Here is a 17,975-nt window from a genome sequence, read left to right on the forward strand (position 1 = left end):
TACGTGTTCATCTCCATGTTGCCTAATATTTTAGTATAAGCGTGTAGTGTGTTTTATCAGTGTTTCTAATAAATACGGGGGTGTATTAACACGATTTATGAAGTGGTTCTTTACGCGTCAAAGTGCTTACCGGAGTGTTTTAATTTATAATTGTGCAAGTGTATACGAATACATTAGCGTGCTCTATAGTGTTACAAGTGTGTTTTAATTATTTTTTAAATATTTTACTGGGTTTTATGGTATTATTATCTACATGTTTCTACAAATTTTTATAAACATTTAATGAATTTTATGATGTGGTTATCTACGTGTTTTGACATGCTTGTATTTTAGTGTAATTTACTGCGTAGTTGTAGAAGTGTTTTACCGTTATTTTTCAAATATTTCACTGGGTTTTGTGGTATTATTACCTATGTGTTTTTACAAATTTTTTGAAAGTTTTAATTTATAATGGTGCATGTGTATAGGAATATATTAGTGCGTTTTATATTGTTATTGTGCAAGTGTTTTATCGTTATGTTTCAAATATTTTATTGGGTCTTGTGGTGTTATTACCTACGTGCTTTTACAAATTTTTTGAACGTTTTAATTTATAATTGTGCATGTGTATACGAATATATTAGTGCGTTTTATATTGTTATTGTATAACTGTTTTACCGTTATTTTTCAAATATTTCACTGGATTTTGTGGCGTTATTACCTACATATTTTTACAAATTTTTATGAACGTTTAGTATGTTTTACGGTGTAGTTACTTACGTGTTCCGGTATGTTTTTGCAAACGTTCTAACATGTTTTATAAGTAATTATCTAAGTGTTTTGACATGCATTTTCAAATATTTTACAATATTTCACATTCTAACACAAACGTTTGCAAATTTATAACCGCCTTCCGTAATGTATCTAGTTTTGCATGCTATTTGTTTGTACACCCTAAAATTAAAATCTTATAACATGTTTGCACAAGCAGTAGTCAAAAAGCTTGTATGTTATCAAAATGCAAATCGATAAATACAGTTAATTAATTGCTGTGATTCTTTTATGATTACAGAAAATCTGTCAAACCGCCACATCCAAATCTGACGAAAGCAATCAATCAACAAAGCAGCCAAGCAGCCAATCAATCAAACAGTCAAACAACCAAGCAGTCAATCAACCAATCAGTCAACCAATCTAAGATGCAATTCCTACCAAACGTGCAGTCTCAGTTGCCCTACCGGAAAAAACGATCGCAGTGGCGCAAGTCAACGATCGGTGAGTCGCATGCTTTACGGTTCCTCCGGTTCCCATCATGTCGTAGGACGAATGGTCCGAAATGACACGGGAACTGGTTGTATTTTATATTTTTGAGCGAGCATAGTAACCACGACTGTACGATCGTGAAAAATTCGTACAAACTGTTTATTTCATTTATTAGCTCAGGTCAGGGTTTTCTTGTACATCACGTTTTAATTTCTTTACAATTTAAAAGTAAAATTAGTACATAGAAGTCGGATGATCTTCCGATTTCACAGTAATTGTCGAGTCATTTTCATATAATTATTGAGTCACTTTCAATTTTTACGTATGCGTGAAAATTTTTTAAATAAATGTACAAGAAAGTATCGCGAGAAACAGATTTCGATATCAAAGTTATTTACGAATGTTTGAGTCATTTAGAAATTTACTTTGATATCACAAATCTGTTAAAAATGAAACTACCGATATACTTAGATTTTTGCAAAGTGATCTTCCATTTTCCATTTTGAAAATTTTTTAAAGTTAGAGTCAATTTTTGCTGGAAGACACTTTATTAGCATGTTTCTAATCAAGTTTTTTAGCTCAGGATTTTCAGCACACATGAAGAAAACTGGTAGGTCAAACTACATGTGGCCGTGTTCATTTTTATGCTCTATACTCATGCGCGTGCTTAGATGCTCTCGCATGGGTTAGGGCAGGTGGACACGGTTTAGTTTTAAGATGTTTTGGCGATCGATAAACTGACAGTGAATTATCGACACAAGTTACACAAGTGTGTGTGTGGTTAGGTTGTGGATCTTGTGTCGATTAAACTATAGATTTATTTTTTAAATTTTGTAAAATTCTATTTGAAAATGCATACGAAATGCAAGTTGAGTCATTTGAAGATGCATACAAAATGCAAGTCGAGTCGTTTAAAAATGCATACAAAATGCAAGTCGAGTCATTTGAAGATGCACACAAAATGCAAGTCGAGTCATTTGAAAATTTTATAAAATGAATAAGTTAGAAAATTGTATTAGTAGTTAAAATCATTACATGTACATATTACATTGAATATTCGAAAGAGTACGAAAATGAAATATGTTCGTTCACTGTCAATTGTCGATCGTTTTCAGCAAAAAGGTATGAACTTAGAGTGTGAATGTTGTATTGAACTCGGTTGTCGGAGACGTCCCGGGACGTATTCCCTAGAAATAGGCATTTTGCACCCGGGTGGTATGTGTGAGAATCGTGAAGTGTGTTTTTGTGAGAATGGACTTTGCAATTTTTTAAATATAGCGATAGGCAGGCAGGTAGCTTACTTCTGGTGTGAATGAGTTATTTTTAAGTAGGTAAAGCCAGAGCAAGCTTTCATGTTTCTCTGTCCTCCTCTCTCATACGTGAAATGCTTGCATTTGGGGGGTTCACGAAAAATCGAGAAGAGAAAAATATTAAATATGAATATATTTAATATCTCTTGAACTCGATTGTTCGTTCACGCCAGGCTTTTTAGTTTGTAATTCGGGTTCTAGACCCGACTGCAAAAATGAAGTATACTGTACAGTGAAGTGACATAATATATTCGGACATTCTTTTATGGACAACGTATTCTAAAAATCGTTGGTCGTATTTTCATTTTGAGTAATTATTTTTTTTACCAAACTAACTTATTATATATTACATAAAATTTCGTTTTTGTTATTGATCGAAATAAATGGATAGTGGTGCAATTTTATTCTTATAAAACTGTCTGCTATCTGTTTATGGAGATTGATAGCGAAATTGAGAATTTATGTAATTGAAAACTAAGAATTACTGTAAAAATTCGCGAATGACTGCTGTGAAGCTGTGTCGGAGAAAGAAGAAGCTATATGCCGAAGAGCCCCGGCAAAATTGCCAAAGAAGAGGGGAACTATCAATGGCTGTCCATCTCAGGATGGAGAGTCATTCTGTCACTATGCTCGCTATTATTTTCTTGTGTTTTACAGGTATTTTTTGGACGATACGGAAAGTATCGTCGCGATTTGCTCGAATTTTCACGAGCATAGCCACTCGCGATTTTGTGTCCCTTCGCGATTCGAAATTTTTATACCCTCCCCTATTAAAGTTCAAGATTAGAGATTTTTGTATAACTTCGCGATTAAATTTTGAGATTAGAGATTTGCATGCCCCTTCGCGATTCAAGATTTTTATACTTTCGCGATTAAATTTTGAGATTAGACATTTTTGTATTCCTTCGCGATTACATTACGAAATTAGAGATTTTCGTATCCTTCGCGATTTTATTACGACATTGGAGATTTTAGTATCCCTTCGCGATTATATTTCGAGATTCGATATTTGTATATCCCTTCGCGATTTTAATATTCCTCAATTTTATATGTTAATTACTCTTTTCTGTTTCAGGAATTGATTTTTTATTGAAGATTATTGTGTTTTCTCTTTCTTGATAGTGTCGTTTCACTTCTTCTCCTACAATTGTGTAGGTTAATAAATTTTTGTATGTTTCAGAATTTAATTCTTGGTAAGTTCTCTGTTCTCAAATTTCTGTGTTAATAAAATTTTGTCTGTTTCAGGATTTAATTTTTTATTGAAGATGAGAAGTTCTGTTCAGTGCATTAATTTTACATTAATTCCGAGCTTGTGGGAAGAAGGGTGGGCTCGGACGCAGGTTTTTCGTCACAATTTGTGGCGAAAAACTTGCACAAATTATAAGTACCTCTTATTCTAGATTGCACTCATCTTTGTCACAATTTTTAACTTACATATTAGATTTGCATAGTAATAGTTTGCCCCCTTTTTCTTAATTTCTTCAAACTTCTAAGAAAGTTCTTAGAACTTTCTTCCTTTCTCCTTTTTTTACAAAGTTTCTTTACAAAGTCTTATATGAGAGTGCAATTTTAGAATAAGAGGTACACGTAGGGCATTTAGAATATGTATTAAAGTATGAGTGAGAGTTTGTCTTAATTATTTTTATATGTTTCAGGTTTTTTTTATGTAAGTAAATTTTAATGATTTATATTTTGTCTTAATTATTTTTCTATGTTTCAGGTTTTAATTTTATGTAAGTAATTTTTAATGTGTAACGAGGCATATTTTCATTGGGTTGATTGCCTCGTTTTTTTTGGGTTATGCCTCGTTACGATGATCCTCCCGAATTGCCAGCCCCACTCCTCCGCCCAAGCGGACCACCTTGCCGCTGGGGCAAGTATGAGTGAGCGTGTGTGTGTGTTTTTCTTTTCTTTTTCGTGTGTTTTTTTTATTTTCTATTTATTTCGGAAGCCACGCTTTTCTTTCTCCCCTTCCCCCTTCTCCAACACCAGGAAGGAGCCGCTGCTGTCCCTGGTCGCGGAGGAACCTCTCCCTGAGTGACGGAGGCGCGGGATGGGCCCACCAAAGAAGACCCCGGCTGTCCGGTCGCGGTGCCACCCCGTCACCCTCCGCGGGGGCGACCGGCAGCCCACCACCGGGAAACGCCAGGCCTGGGGACGAGCCACCCCCGACTGCCACCTCGAGAGGGCCCCAGGACCTGGCCACCAGACGTCGCAGTGGAATGGCCCATCCTCGACGCCGAAATCCTCGGGGTGGGGGAATACCGCGAACCAGGGAAGAAGAGGATGGAAGAGAGAAGCCAGCGAGCCGCCGTGAGAGATAGCCGCATCCTTTCGCGAAAGCCGTTTCTCTTTTTTTTTTCCCCTATTTCGTGTATTTTACGTCTCCGCTTCTTCTTGTTTTTTTTTCAAAATCTGAGTAGTGCGTTCCGTGTTATACTTTGTGTCATTTTGGTATTGTGTGTGCCTGCGTGGAGTGTGTGTCGCCGCCGCCCCTGTGTGGAATTTTTGGGAGTACACCAGCGCAAAAAGGTAGGAGTCATCTCCGTACCCTGTTTATTGTTAGTCATTTGCGCGTGGGCGAGGGCGATAGGACCCCTGGCCCCAGTGACGAGGACCCTAGAGGCCGCGGACAGTCTACACGACACTGTCCCCTCTAATTTAGTTCTTCCTCGTTTCGCTGTATTTTGGTATTTAGGACCAACGTCCCCTTATTGTCCACGACCCCTAAGAGGGCGTGTTCCTTCGCGGGCGAATACCTCAGCGTTCTTTTTGCATTTCTATATTTTCTGTACTCGCGCGTACCGTGAGCCCCCGCGCCGCGAAAGCCTCCCTCGCAACTGGCGAGTCGACCCCTTTTCCTCGACCGTTGCTTGTAACGCGTGGGGCCCACGCGAATTCATTTTTTCTGTTTTGCTTACGTGGCCTACTTGGAGGCCCGAATAAAAGCACTTTCTATTGGATACGAACTCGCGGGTCTTTTACTAGTTTTTTCTGACCCCCTCTGATTCCCGCTCCCGACAGAGCAGCCGGAAGGGCGATTACTCCGGACGAGTGCATTAGCACTGGCGCCTCATTAAAGAAATCGTCCGTGGGTGTGAGCATCGGTGCGTGGAGGGCCGTTTTCCCTAACGGCCCCCACTCCAGGGAACCCCCTTCGGGCTTTCCCCCCACCGATCCGTCACAAATTTGGCGCCCAACGTGGGGCCCGAGTAAAGTTGACCACAGGGACGCGAGTATCCACCCTTAAAGATTTTCTTTGTTCGAGTTGGTTTGAAATTTCCGTTACTCGTACCGTTGATTTCAACGACGAGTCTTTGTTTTCGTATCTAGCAATAGGCGATCGTTTTTGCTTCGTTGACATCTACCTGTACCCCGTGTGTACAGGTGGGTATCCGATATCATCGCCGCGATTGTCTCTAGAGCGAAACTCTGTAACGGATTCTTATTGTTTGTTACTTTCCTTGATTTCTAACGGCATACAAGGCCGATTATACCGAGCCTTTGTTTGTGTTAAGAGTCGGCACCCGTGACGGTTTGAGCTGTCGGTTGTTGTTCTTTTTTTTCTTGAGCGTATATTATCGCTTCTTCATCGTCAGCTTAACTCCGGGTTAAAGTTAGAAAAAATTCTTTATTATGTCCGGCTCCGAGACCACTGAGACTGACCGCGCTCGCCGTTTCGCCCTTCGCGAACAGAGAGCTGAGCTGCGGGAGATGTGCTCCTCATTAGTGGACCGACACAATGCCGTAGATGTAATTATGCTGATGGAGATGTTGGGATTCAGTACCGTCGGTACGTGGACCGCGTTGGCTGACCGATTCAGGCGTTACCATTTCCGCCTCGAATTCGGACCCAACGCGGCCGGGTGGGACCCTGCAGTAGACGAGGTGGCCGGCGCGCAGACCAACGCCTCACTTGAGACCCTGGTGGCCGGCAGCCGAGGAAGGGACTTGTTCGCCCGATACGAGTCCATCCTCCGTCTCTCCCCCCTTCGCGGGTCCGGGTACCCACTCGGAGCGCGCGCCAGTTTTGATTTGATTCCCGCCGCCGCCCCGACCTTGACCGTGACCGAACCTTCGCGTCCGGTTACGGAGCGGCCAGCGGAAGAAGACGCGTCCGCGCTGGATCACCCGGAAGATCCCAACACCCCCGAATTACCGCGCGGGTGCGTGGAGGGCCGTTTTCCCTAACTGCCCCCACTCCAGGGAACCCCCTTCGGGCTTTCCCCCCACCGATCCGTCACAAATTTGGCGCCCAACGTGGGGCTGGCAATTCGGGAGGATCATCGTAACGAGGCATAACCCAAAAAAAACGAGGCAATCAACCCAATGAAAATATGCCTCGTTACACACCCCCCCCCAAAAATTGTCCTACCCCCCTCCTCGCTTTCGCGCCCGCTCCCAGAGGCCGCGCAACGAGGCGAGCGAGCGGCCGGCTTGAAAAAAAAAACTGCGGTCCTGTAACAGACTTGGACGTCGTTAGGAAGGGGAATCAAAAGTAATTTTCCCCTATCACAGACAAGGAGGCAGAAAAAAAACAAAGAAGATGGAAAGATAAACTGGAGGACCACAAACAACAAAACAAAAAGAAAACGCGAAGGGACAAAACGATGGGTCCCATCCAGGGAGGGGGACCCTTGCTTCCTCAGACCCAGCGCGCCTGATTCCGTTGTCGGCCGCGGGGAGGAAGCAGAACAAAAACCTCGCATACCGACGAGCGACGGGCCACGGAATAAGAACTGGCGCAAGAAGTCGTCGCGCCGTCTTAATCCGGGCGCGATAAGCCTTCCTCAATCAACCTAATTGGCTTAGCCAAATTAGATGAGAGGCCGGGCTTTTTTTCATCGTCGTCGGCCTACATTCAGTATTCTCCAGACAATATTTACTCACACTCGCTGATCAGCTGTTTCGGAATGCGAGTCAATCAACGCCCCGTAAATCGGCGGAGACTCAGCATTAAAATCCGAAACCCCAAATTTCGCTCGATATCAGGGGTGGCGATGTCGCGCGATAGGGCGATCCGCGTAGCTGCCTTCTATCTCTACCGTTCTCTGAACAGAAAAAAAATCTGTCCCCCACAACGGAACGGAGAGAGAGGCGGTGAGTCGAACAAAACAAAACCAAAAAAAAAACTTCAATGGAAGTAAAGAATCAGAAGGTGAGAATACTGTTGCGAGGTAACACACTCAACACAACACACCCCAAAAAAAAGACATATAAACGAAAATAAAAATGTAACAAAATATCAAAAATTAAATTGCCGCCTAAGTGGCCGGCACACAGAGGAGAACAGAAAATGAAAAGAAAAAAAAAACAAAATCTTGGGGGGATAAAGAAAACAAAAAGGAAACTCAAAAATAGAATTATCAAATAAAAAAAAGAAAAAGGGGGGGAAGGAACTGAAAATAAAATAAGGCGGAAAAAGAAAAATAATAAAAGACGGCACAAACCCCTAAAATTCCACCACCACACATAAACATATATATTTTTTTTTTCATTTTTTTAATTTTATAATTTTTTTTTTTTTTTTTTTTTTTAAATTTTTTTTTTTTCCTACGTACTAAACTAAATTACCCACCACCAAGACAAAGGACAAACAAACAAACCAAAGCGGTCACCCGCAGGCTTCCTACCGCCTTCGGTGTGGAGCCGCCCCTCTCTTTGCGGGACCAGCCCGCGCACAATGCGGGCAGGACCGCAGGGTCACCCCTGGCCGCCCACACCTAAAGCAGTAGGGGCCGGCGGGGGAATATGGGCACTGTAGCTGCTCGTGCCCCCTCCGCCGGCACCGAAAACATACTCCTGCGGGTGCCGGGCCCGCCACCGCCGGCAGTGCCGGTCCATGCGACGGCGCATTTCCCATTATTCCTGTCATCAGAGACAGGAACTGCGCCGTCGCGTCCAATATTCGGCCCGCGGGACCACTAGTCCCGGGGCCGACGACCGCGAGGCCGGCCGCGCTTGGCGCCTCTACCGCGAGGCGGGGGCGCTTCACCGGCCGGCGATCCACTACCCGGTGCACCGTGGGTCGCGGTCGAGGAGTGGGGGGGAGCGCCGCTCCCTTTTCGGGGGTGCTCAACCCCCGGGACCTTTTTCGCCTCCTGGGCGTGGAGGCGGGCGCTGCGGCGGGTTGCGGGGCCTTCCTGGATCGGCGCCTCCTCTTCCGCCCCTTCCGTCCCTCAAATTTGTGACGGATCGGTGGGGGGAAAGCCCGAAGGGGGTTCCCTGGAGTGGGGGCCGTTAGGGAAAACGGCCCTCCACGCACCGATGCTCACACCCACGGACGATTTCTTTAATGAGGCGCCAGTGCTAATGCACTCGTCCGGAGTAATCGCCCTTCCGGCTGCTCTGTCGGGAGCGGGAATCAGAGGGGGTCAGAAAAAACTAGTAAAAGACCCGCGAGTTCGTATCCAATAGAAAGTGCTTTTATTCGGGCCTCCAAGTAGGCCACGTAAGCAAAACAGAAAAAATGAATTCGCGTGGGCCCCACGCGTTACAAGCAACGGTCGAGGAAAAGGGGTCGACTCGCCAGTTGCGAGGGAGGCTTTCGCGGCGCGGGGGCTCACGGTACGCGCGAGTACAGAAAATATAGAAATGCAAAAAGAACGCTGAGGTATTCGCCCGCGAAGGAACACGCCCTCTTAGGGGTCGTGGACAATAAGGGGACGTTGGTCCTAAATACCAAAATACAGCGAAACGAGGAAGAACTAAATTAGAGGGGACAGTGTCGTGTAGACTGTCCGCGGCCTCTAGGGTCCTCGTCACTGGGGCCAGGGGTCCTATCGCCCTCGCCCACGCGCAAATGACTAACAATAAACAGGGTACGGAGATGACTCCTACCTTTTTGCGCTGGTGTACTCCCAAAAATTCCACACAGGGGCGGCGGCGACACACACTCCACGCAGGCACACACAATACCAAAATGACACAAAGTATAACACGGAACGCACTACTCAGATTTTGAAAAAAAAACAAGAAGAAGCGGAGACGTAAAATACACGAAATAGGGGAAAAAAAAAAGAGAAACGGCTTTCGCGAAAGGATGCGGCTATCTCTCACGGCGGCTCGCTGGCTTCTCTCTTCCATCCTCTTCTTCCCTGGTTCGCGGTATTCCCCCACCCCGAGGATTTCGGCGTCGAGGATGGGCCATTCCACTGCGACGTCTGGTGGCCAGGTCCTGGGGCCCTCTCGAGGTGGCAGTCGGGGGTGGCTCGTCCCCAGGCCTGGCGTTTCCCGGTGGTGGGCTGCCGGTCGCCCCCGCGGAGGGTGACGGGGTGGCACCGCGACCGGACAGCCGGGGTCTTCTTTGGTGGGCCCATCCCGCGCCTCCGTCACTCAGGGAGAGGTTCCTCCGCGACCAGGGACAGCAGCGGCTCCTTCCTGGTGTTGGAGAAGGGGGAAGGGGAGAAAGAAAAGCGTGGCTTCCGAAATAAATAGAAAATAAAAAAAACACACGAAAAAGAAAAGAAAAACACACACACACGCTCACTCATACTTGCCCCAGCGGCAAGGTGGTCCGCTTGGGCGGAGGAGTGGGGCTGGCAATTCGGGAGGATCATCGTAACGAGGCATAACCCAAAAAAAACGAGGCAATCAACCCAATGAAAATATGCCTCGTTACACACCCCCCCCCCAAAAATTGTCCTACCCCCCTCCTCGCTTTCGCGCCCGCTCCCAGAGGCCGCGCAACGAGGCGAGCGAGCGGCCGGCTTGAAAAAAAAAAACTGCGGTCCTGTAACAGACTTGGACGTCGTTAGGAAGGGGAATCAAAAGTAATTTTCCCCTATCACAGACAAGGAGGCAGAAAAAAAACAAAGAAGATGGAAAGATAAACTGGAGGACCACAAACAACAAAACAAAAAGAAAACGCGAAGGGACAAAACGATGGGTCCCATCCAGGGAGGGGGACCCTTGCTTCCTCAGACCCAGCGCGCCTGATTCCGTTGTCGGCCGCGGGGAGGAAGCAGAACAAAAACCTCGCATACCGACGAGCGACGGGCCACGGAATAAGAACTGGCGCAAGAAGTCGTCGCGCCGTCTTAATCCGGGCGCGATAAGCCTTCCTCAATCAACCTAATTGGCTTAGCCAAATTAGATGAGAGGCCGGGCTTTTTTTCATCGTCGTCGGCCTACATTCAGTATTCTCCAGACAATATTTACTCACACTCGCTGATCAGCTGTTTCGGAATGCGAGTCAATCAACGCCCCGTAAATCGGCGGAGACTCAGCATTAAAATCCGAAACCCCAAATTTCGCTCGATATCAGGGGTGGCGATGTCGCGCGATAGGGCGATCCGCGTAGCTGCCTTCTATCTCTACCGTTCTCTGAACAGAAAAAAAATCTGTCCCCCACAACGGAACGGAGAGAGAGGCGGTGAGTCGAACAAAACAAAACCAAAAAAAAAACTTCAATGGAAGTAAAGAATCAGAAGGTGAGAATACTGTTGCGAGGTAACACACTCAACACAACACACCCCAAAAAAAAGACATATAAACGAAAATAAAAATGTAACAAAATATCAAAAATTAAATTGCCGCCTAAGTGGCCGGCACACAGAGGAGAACAGAAAATGAAAAGAAAAAAAAAACAAAATCTTGGGGGGATAAAGAAAACAAAAAGGAAACTCAAAAATAGAATTATCAAATAAAAAAAAGAAAAAGGGGGGGAAGGAACTGAAAATAGAATAAGGCGGAAAAAGAAAAATAATAAAAGACGGCACAAACCCCTAAAATTCCACCACCACACATAAACATATATATTTTTTTTTTCATTTTTTTAATTTTATAATTTTTTTTTTTTTTTTTTTTTTAAATTTTTTTTTTTTCCTACGAACTAAACTAAATTACCCACCACCAAGACAAAGGACAAACAAACAAACCAAAGCGGTCACCCGCAGGCTTCCTACCGCCTTCGGTGTGGAGCCGCCCCTCTCTTTGCGGGACCTGCCCGCGCACAATGCGGGCAGGACCGCAGGGTCACCCCTGGCCGCCCACACCTAAAGCAGTAGGGGCCGGCGGGGGAATATGGGCACTGTAGCTGCTCGTGCCCCCTCCGCCGGCACCGAAAACATACTCCTGCGGGTGCCGGGCCCGCCACCGCCGGCAGTGCCGGTCCATGCGACGGCGCATTTCCCATTATTCCTGTCATCAGAGACAGGAACTGCGCCGTCGCGTCCAATATTCGGCCCGCGGGACCACTAGTCCCGGGGCCGACGACCGCGAGGCCGGCCGCGCTTGGCGCCTCTACCGCGAGGCGGGGGCGCTTCACCGGCCGGCGATCCACTACCCGGTGCACCGTGGGTCGCGGTCGAGGAGTGGGGGGGAGCGCCGCTCCCTTTTCGGGGGTGCTCAACCCCCGGGACCTTTTTCGCCTCCTGGGCGTGGAGGCGGGCGCTGCGGCGGGTTGCGGGGCCTTCCTGGATCGGCGCCTCCTCTTCCGCCCCTTCCGTCCCTCACCGAGAGGAGATTGTCGTCGATGCACCGTGGCGTCTCTCTCGTATTCCGCGATCAAATTTGTGACGGATCGGTGGGGGGAAAGCCCGAAGGGGGTTCCCTGGAGTGGGGGCAGTTAGGGAAAACGGCCCTCCACGCACCGATGCTCACACCCACGGACGATTTCTTTAATGGGGCGCCAGTGCTAATGCACTCGTCCGGAGTAATCGCCCTTCCGGCTGCTCTGTCGGGAGCGGGAATCAGAGGGGGTCAGAAAAAAAAATTAGTAAAGGACCCGCGAGTTCGTATCCAATAGAAAATGCTTTTATTCGGGCCTCCAAGTAGGCCACTCAAGCAAAACAGAAAAAATGAATTCGCGTGGGCCCCACGCGTTACAAGCAACGGTCGAGGAAAAGGGGTCGACTCGCCAGTTGCGAGGGAGGCTTTCGCGGCGCGGGGGCTCACGGTACGCGCGAGTACAAAGATCGGAAATACAAAAAGAACGCTGTGGTATTCGCCCGCGAAGGAACACGCCCTCTTAGGGGTCGTGGACAATAAGGGGACGTTGGTCCTAAATACCAAAATACAGCGAAACGAAGAAGAACTAAATTAGAGGGGACAGTGTCGTGTAGACTGTCCGCGGCCTCTAGGGTCCTCGTCACTGGGGCCAGGGGTCCTATCGCCCTCGCCCACGCGCAAATGACTAACAATAAACAGGGTACGGAGATGACTCCTACCTTTTTGCGCTGGTGTACTCCCAAAAATTCCACACAGGGGCGGCGGCGACACACACTCCACGCAGGCACACACAATACCAAAATGACACAAAGTATAACACGGAACGCACTACTCAGATTTTGAAAAAAAAACAAGAAGAAGCGGAGACGTAAAATACACGAAATAGGGGAAAAAAAAAAGAGAAACGGCTTTCGCGAAAGGATGCGGCTATCTCTCACGGCGGCTCGCTGGCTTCTCTCTTCCATCCTCTTCTTCCCTGGTTCGCGGTATTCCCCCACCCCGAGGATTTCGGCGTCGAGGATGGGCCATTCCACTGCGACGTCTGGTGGCCAGGTCCTGGGGCCCTCTCGAGGTGGCAGTCGGGGGTGGCTCGTCCCCAGGCCTGGCGTTTCCCGGTGGTGGGCTGCCGGTCGCCCCCGCGGAGGGTGACGGGGTGGCACCGCGACCGGACAGCCGGGGTCTTCTTTGGTGGGCCCATCCCGCGCCTCCGTCACTCAGGGAGAGGTTCCTCCGCGACCAGGGACAGCAGCGGCTCCTTCCTGGTGTTGGAGAAGGGGGAAGGGGAGAAAGAAAAGCGTGGCTTCCGAAATAAATAGAAAATAAAAAAAACACACGAAAAAGAAAAGAAAAACACACACACACGCTCACTCATACTTGCCCCAGCGGCAAGGTGGTCCGCTTGGGCGGAGGAGTGGGGCTGGCAATTCGGGAGGATCATCGTAACGAGGCATAACCCAAAAAAAACGAGGCAATCAACCCAATGAAAATATGCCTCGTTACAAATGTTACATATTTGTCTTAATTACTTTTTGTCTGTTTCAGGTTTTAATTTCAAGTAAGTAATTTTTAATGGTTTTATTTGTCTTAATTATTTTTGTCTGTTTCAGGTTTTAATTTTATGTAAGTAATTTATTTATTCATATGTGTCTTAATTGTATTTGTATGTTTCAGGCTTTATTTTTAGTAAGTTATGTTCAGTGCATTAGTTTTATTCTAATTTTGAGCTTGTGGGAGGAAGGGTGGGCTCGGGCGCAGGTTTTTCGTCACAACATGTGGCGAAAAGCTTGCGCAAATTGTGCCTTTTGTTCTAACTTGCACTCATCTTTACAATTTTTTAGCTTATTACATATTAGATTAGTAGATTAGTAGTAATAACCTATCATTTTTATTGTCAATTGCAAACTTAAAACAAAATTCTTCCAACTTTCTTCTGTAACCCTTTTCTTTACAAAGTTTTAAATTATACGAGTGCAATTTTAGAACGAAAGGCACATTTAGGACTTTTGTTATAAATATTGTAGTATGCGTGAGTGTGTGAAAATGTGAGTACAGGATACAGGACCTATTTACTTTGAGTTTTACAGGTTCTAAATGATTTTATCTTTTATTTCAATGATTTCAGGACTTTTTTCTATTTTATTCCTTGCTTAGGAGTTTTCAAGTCTTCTCTATTTTATTTCTTGGTGCAAAGGTTTCAAGTCGCTTCTCTATTTTATTCCTCGTACCGAAATTTTCAAGTCTTTTCTCTATTTTATTTCTTGCTTCGAAGATTTCAAGTCTATTGTCTATTTTATTTCTTGCTCCGAATTTTCCAAGTCTTCTCTATTTTATTCCTCGTACCGAAATTTTCAAGTCTTTTCTCTATTTTGTTTCTTGCTTCGAAGATTTCAAGTCTTTTGTCTACTTTATTTCTTGCTCCGAATTTTTCAACATTCTGCTAATTGATTTCTGAGTCCGAAGAGTTCAAGTCTTTTCTCTATTTTATTTCTTGCTCCGAAGTTTTCAAGTCTTTGCTCTGTTTTAATTCTTGTTCCAAAGTTTTCAAGACTCTTTGCTATTTTATATCTTGCTCTAAAATTTTCAAGACTATTCTTTATTTTATTTCTTCCATTATATTATTTTGTTATGTGATTGGTTTTTAATAAAGGTTAAAGGGTACTTTCATATCATGTGTGAATATTTTACACGAAGATTGAAGACATCGATCATCGTGGGATCATCCAGGGATCATCCAGGGATCATCGAGGGATCATCGAGGGATGCATGCGTTAGTTTTAAAGGGGGAAATATCTTTAGACCGATGAAAATAGGCTGATTTTTGTGAATTTTTTTATATAAGATATCTTTGTTTTGCGTTTTTGAAATTTCAGGTATAATTTATTATAACTATTGCCTATTACACAATATTTTTTGTTTTTAAATACATTTAAAAATGGCGGAATTATAACAGTCCTTCCTGGAAGTGTTTGGCGCATCTCGTGAATCGGTGTGGGTTCTAGCCTTAGATCCATTGATCTGAAACAAGTTTGCAGACAATGTTTCGAAAATTAACATTCACAGTTAGTAGATGAACCTCAGAAATGTGCAAAATGTGTAAAATTAAAGAAATGGCGCGCTTTTAAAGAAAAACTTTGAATTTTATTGAAAATTTTTGCACTATTTTGCAATAAAAAGGATTTTAATGTTCAATTTATTTCATACATTTAGGTTCATATGTTAGATAGTATTGTCATGGATACGTGGAAAAAATTTGAGCGCGATTGATAAACCAGTTTTTGAGTTATCAGCCACACCAATTTTAAGAACGTAATTTTGAGAAAAACGTGTTTAAAGTTTCAGTCCTCCGCCCTGTGCGCGTGTATACCCGCGGCGCTAATCGGTCATAACTTCAAAAGGGTTCCGTATTTCGGTTTCAAATTTTGAGACTATATTTTTAAGATGTTGCACTAACATTTTATGGAAAAAAAAATTTTCAATTTTTTAACCAGTTAACTGTGGAATTTAGTTTCAAAAAATCAGCACAGGGTGCGGAATTAAAAACAAGCAACGACGTGTATACACGTCGAACGCAGGGAAAATGGTATTATTATACACTTTACGAAAAACAAGAAAGGATTACATTTATATTCATTTAAAAAACTAACAATTAGTTTCTGAATACGTTATTCAAACGCGCCGCAGTAGAAATTTGGTTCGACGTGTATACACGTCGAACGCACTTAACTGGTTAAGATTCTAAAGGTATTTCCCCCCTTAAGTCGATTAAGCGTTGTATGCTCGTGGGCGGGCGGGTGAGTCCCTGTAAGTGCCCCTCATTCTAACTTGCACTCATCTTCACAATCCTCAAACTTTGTACGCGTTAGCTTGTAGTATACCCAGTTATTTTTTGTCAATCGTTCCGAACCCAAGTGGATCATTGGGGGTTCATAGCGCTGTGAACACGCGGCAGAGGTGAGCTGCAAGTGCCGGTGTAGCGCCAGGGACACATCTCTGCGGGGCCGATCGATTGATGTACCATTTCGATCTGCCGCCTCAAGGCAGGGGTTTCCTCTCTGCGGTCAGCCTTGCTTCAAACGCAAGCGGGGAGAAATGGGAAACCCTCCGCGGATGTGTCACTCGTTCCTGCCAGTATTTTCGGTTCATCTCTGTCTCGTGGTTCACGTAAGCCACTATGCGACTACCCTTTGACCCATGAAGGCAAGATTCACTTGGCGAAAAATACTGATCCACCTTTTAGTAGAAAGTTCTTCTAACTTTCATTTTTTTTAAATAGAAAGTTCTTCTAACTTTCTTTTCTTCTCCTTGCTTTTTTGTACGTCGCTGTAGATCATATGAGTTCAATCTTAGAATGAGAGGTACGCATGCCGCGTTTAGAATAAGTATGAGTGTGAGTGTGGGATCCCATGAGCAGATTGAATTTTAAGATGTAGCGTGCGTGCGTGCGATACAAGTTCTTTGCTATACTATGGTAAAAAACTTGTATATTTTTGCGAGCGAACGGGCTAAGTAGAGTCAGAACTCATTTATCCTTCCGATAAATGAGGTTGCAATTGGAGGGTGGTAGGGATTTGGAGTTAGGGTGAGTCACAAACGTAGCCGCCTCCACGTGGTGTGACCTGATAATCGGTATTGTTTTCTAAAAATGTCTTAAAAAATAATCTTTAGAAAATGATATCGAGCTAAGAGCTACGATTAGCATTTAAGTCATAACTTTATTTATTATTGTTTAACATTTTATGATATCTTTTTTCAGGAACGAAGACTGCATCATTCGAGTTTTCTGCAATCGCGCATTAAAGGCGCATGGATTAAACACGCGTATACTTTAAATACGTATAACTTTAACATCTATACATACAATATTCATCTAAATCTACAAAGTGTAACAAAATCATTGTTTACAAAATAAACAAGCTTGCTTTTAAAAGATGTATTTATTTGAGAAAAATTTGTTAGTGATCCTATATTGGGACAAAATATTAATCGAAATAATCAATTAATTAATAGCTTCACAAAAATAACTAATTTTATTGGAATTGATTCTGAAATTTATTTTAATACATTTTCTTGCATTATGTTTTGATTACAGAATGAGTAGTAAACGATTTTATTTTTTAAATAAGATTGAATACGGTCAAACGACGATAGTTTTAAACATTAATCATTTTTTCATAAATAAAAACAGAACTCTTCTTGATCAACGACGCTGATGATCATCACATTTCTGTCCTATGTACCGCCATCTAGCGGTAGAAGATGGGAATTAATTAAACCACAGTTTCAAAAGTGTGTAGTTCACCATGTTCGCCGCAGAGATGGCGCCACCTATTCCATTTTGGTAAAATTCAATTAATATTGATTTTATTGATTAATGTGTTATATATTTATTATATATTTATTCGTATTCATTTTATACGGTTTGCAATATATTCCGTGGGCCCGAAGATGCGTTATGTGTTCAGAACAGTTCTCAGCTATACTGTATCTCGTCGATGCGACAGGGAATGACATAAATATGGCAAAAAATTTTCTTTCGAGTCGTCAAAAACCATTCTCACAGATATTTCTTTTTGCAAAAAAGGAGTTTATTTGTAAAATTTGGTTAATAACGGAGAATGACGTTTTCTGAAGTTTCGATCAGAATTTAAAAACAAGTACAGTAATCTTTCATGTATCGGTATCGTTACCCGCTGTTTTATTGCCTCGTCAGTAAAACTAAAATATTAGTATAACAGACTGCCATAATACAGGGGTACTGATATTTATTCTCTACTAATATAACTCACCGCGGTTAACAAAAATTAGCATCGTTACTAGTAAATTTAAAAATCTTGTGAATATTATAATAAAAATAGTAATTTTGCAATAATAGAAATAACTTCATCTGAATTTTTCAGTTTTAGAAATATTTTTTAGTCGCTCCCTTACTGCTTGACAACCTTTTATACTAGATGCTCCTTCTTTATAACATTT

Source organism: Megachile rotundata, chromosome 8, assembly GCF_050947335.1.
Source record: "Megachile rotundata isolate GNS110a chromosome 8, iyMegRotu1, whole genome shotgun sequence".
NCBI classification, from domain to species: Eukaryota; Metazoa; Arthropoda; class Insecta; order Hymenoptera; family Megachilidae; genus Megachile; species Megachile rotundata.